This window comes from Podarcis tiliguerta (genome assembly GCF_965153285.1).
Source record: "Podarcis tiliguerta genome assembly, chromosome: 1".
In the NCBI taxonomy this organism is placed as follows: Eukaryota; Metazoa; Chordata; class Lepidosauria; order Squamata; family Lacertidae; genus Podarcis; species Podarcis tiliguerta.
This window is the reverse complement of record NC_139534.1, coordinates 44,001,579-44,005,138: the sequence shown is the minus strand read 5'-3', so window position 1 is coordinate 44,005,138 and position 3,560 is coordinate 44,001,579.

Sequence of the window (3,560 nt, the reverse complement as noted above, 5' to 3'; positions counted from 1 at the left end):
GATGGCTTTCCGCGTCCCAACTCCCAATGTTTCTGTCGTGGACTTAACATGCCACTTGGAGAAACCAGCCAAGTATGATGACATTCAGAAGGTTGTGAAGGCAGCTGCCGACGGCCCTATGAAGGGTATCCTGGGATACACCGAGGACCAGGTTGTCTCCTGTGACTTCAGTGGTGATACCTACTCCTCCATCTTTGATGCTGCTGCTGGCATTGCTCTTAACGATCACTTTGTGAAGCTGGTCTCCTGGTACAACAATGAATATGGATACAGCAACCGTGTGGTAGACTTGTTGTTTCACATGGCATCAAAGGAGTAAAGGCAGAGTTCCATTTCTTATTTTCTTACAACTCGGCTCTGTATTTTGCAGTAGGAGGCCTTCTCTTGTTCCATCTGCCTCTGAGGAAGTCGAGAGGCTGGAAGAAACTTGACTGTTTCAGTAACATCTCCCCTCTCAATAAAGTCATCACTGTCTCAAAAAATAAAATAAATAAAATAAAATAATGGCTCACCCCTTCCTTAGAAGAAGCTCAGAGGCCAGGTGACTAGCCTATTAAATAAAAATAATATCAAATAAATATTAAATAAAAACAATAATTATTAGTGCAGGGGAATCTCTATTGGCCTTAGGATTCCCTCCATCCCTGGAACTTGGTGTTTCACAAGGGGAGAAAATGTGCCTCAAACAACTGAACTAGGATAAAATGCAAAGGAACTTTAGAAAGAACTTTTTTTTTTACTGCGAATAAGAAAGAAAATAAATAGCAGGGCTTCGCTAGTATCAGTGCTTCCATTTCATAGATATATATCCTGGTTATACTTTGTACAAGATAGCAACAGGCCGCATTAACGTTCCAGTATGAGGCAGGATATTAACTGGTTAAAACTCCCAAGGCACAATTGGGGCAGTGCAGAAAACATCAATGGTAAGCAGTATACATTTTCATGTTTCTCATTTTGCAGCAGTATATCCATACAGAATATAAATAGAAAAATTACATAGGTATGTATCTTCAAGCAAGCGTCACGTAACCCTTCTGTCCCAGTACTGATGGGTTAAAAATGCAGAAACTATTTACAAAAGATTTTTGTTTGGTAACTTTTTTTATTTATAAAGAGGCTTTATTCTGTTTAACTTCACGTATGTTCTTGTATGTTTTATGGGTTGTTCATTGTAGACAAAGGAAGGTGCTGAAACATGGCCTCCTCCATGTTTGTATGTAAAGCAGCTGGGCTTCGTTTGAAGAAATGAGGAGTGAGAACGTGACAACTATATGGGCATCTTACAATATGAACAGGTGGCCTGTTAAGTTACAGCTGCCAGAGCTCTGGGTCTTGTGTGCACTGCACAAGGATCTGTCTGGGGCTGGAGGGTGTGTGTTTGTGTATTTCTGGATCTTGTGGTTGTGGAGGGAAGTCGGAAAATATCGGTGGTATCTGTTAAAAGCAAAGAGGCTGGATCCCCACAGGATTTCCATAGCAAGGGCACAGTCACGGAGCCTTACAGTTCTCTCACCATGACTGTCATTATCCTCCAGGTCCCCAAACAACTGCACCCCCTCCTTCTGCTTGGCCCCCCTGTCGGCACAGTACAAGCTTAGCCCTCCCTGTTGAATTTCGCGTCTTGAAAGCAGACAAAAATGTGGAAAGCAACCCTGTGGAAATACGTTGACATTTTTCAGAGTATCTGGAGAGGAGCTACGCTTTGCTACTCCCGAGTAGCAGCCTTGGCACAGTTTAGCAAGGGAGGGGCATGTTAGAGAACATAAGGGATCACTTGCCTATGGTTGGTGGTGCTTTTCTCTCCCAGCTCTTTTGCTTCTCCCATGGTAGTGCGGTAGCTACCCGGTTGCTTGCCAGAGAAAAGCAGGTAGCACTTAGGTGTCTGATCACTGGGAAGTTTCTCCTCTAGACCTGCATAAAATTGTGAGGAGTAATGCTCCACCTCTCTCTCCGCCTCAGCTCTTCGGTCACATTGGATCTCTCGATTCTTGTCCTCACTGGGTTTTTGCTTATAAATAGGGTCAGCTGGCTACTTTTCAAGGAGAGATGTTTCTTGATCTTGCAGCTGCAGGCTTGATTTTCAAAGGATAGCGTGTGAATGGAGTCAGTGGTATCTGGTGTCTCATTGGGACTGGTGGGGTGGGGGGGAGTCAGAGAAGGCAGAACCAGAGGCGATGACTAGGTGAGCCAACTAATTCTAGTTTTGTCCCCATCCTCCTCACTGCTGAGTTCTGCAAGGGGACCTCTGAGACTGAAGAGGAGGAAGCTGACTGGCTGGGCCACTTCCTGGACTGGACAGAAGGCAGAAGGCAGAGAGCTGGTAGCTGGCAGCCTGAGCTTGGTTATACAGTGTTCCATTTGCCCCCATAGACCAGCCGCCACTGAAGCAAGCACAACTCTCTGGAAGAGACATTCAGATACATTTGCTTTCATAGCACTCTGACTTGAATGCCATTCATTCATTCAATTTTCTTCGTATGCCGCTTTTCCACACACAAAAAAATCATGCTCACAGTGGCTTTCAACAAAGGAACATGATTGTGTTACATCTGGTGCCAGTGTTCCCTTTTCTGTACCAGATGAAGACAGCTCAGATCCATGTGAAACTCTTGAAAGGAACAATTGCATTTCCGTCTTTCCATCCTCCATGGTAATAATGGCTTAAGGCCAGCCCATTACTGAAAAAACTTTGCTGCCTGAGTTTGTTACCTTCGACAGAATCCTTGCTTGCCTTCTGCCTGATTCTTCCTCCCTCTGCAGCGTTTTGAAAGCCTTTCAGACGATTCATGTGTTACACAACATTGTGATCCAAAGGAGTGCTCTTTGCATGCACCTGAATGTTCTTTAGTTAGCTTTTCAAAGATTGCCCCTGCAGAACTCCCAAACTGCTTTTTAAACTCCTCCCAAGATTTTTATGACAGCAGTTACGGGAAATTGTAAATTGTGCACAACAGTCATTACTCTCCAGGTTTCCCTGTAATTTTTTTTTTTTTTACCCAAACTTTCAAAACTGCCTTTCTGAACTCAAGCAAAGTGTAAGAGGAAAGGGTGGGAGGAATTATTATTAGTACAGTCCCCAAGAACATCTTCCGGTACATGTAGAGAATGATGAGGACACAGGAGGACGTTTCATAGGGCAACAGGCTCTGCTTAGAATCAACTGTTCCATGTTTCTAGAGAGCTACCAGCTTCTTGTTACTCCCTCTTGGGAATGGAGGTTGCTTTCCAACTTTTGCACCATTTGTTTGCAAGACATCTTGAGGGAATTCGTGTTGAGGGCCAGCATGTGCTCAGTTTGCAGCCTGGTTCCTCTTAAGCTCACTAATTTGTTGACATGCTAAAACGATCACTGGCACACCTGCTGTTTCACTTATTCAAAGCTGCCAAAGAGACTTGAGCAATTGCTGCATGGATGACATAGTGGCCTGCTCCAGTCAATGGACACCAGTTGTGTGGGAAGGAGAAGAGAGAGGCAAGCAGGCAAAGACAACATCATGGTTTGGTTTCCTCCAGTCGGATCTATTCCCTCCTCCCCCACCAGCTCAGTCAGGGCCAAC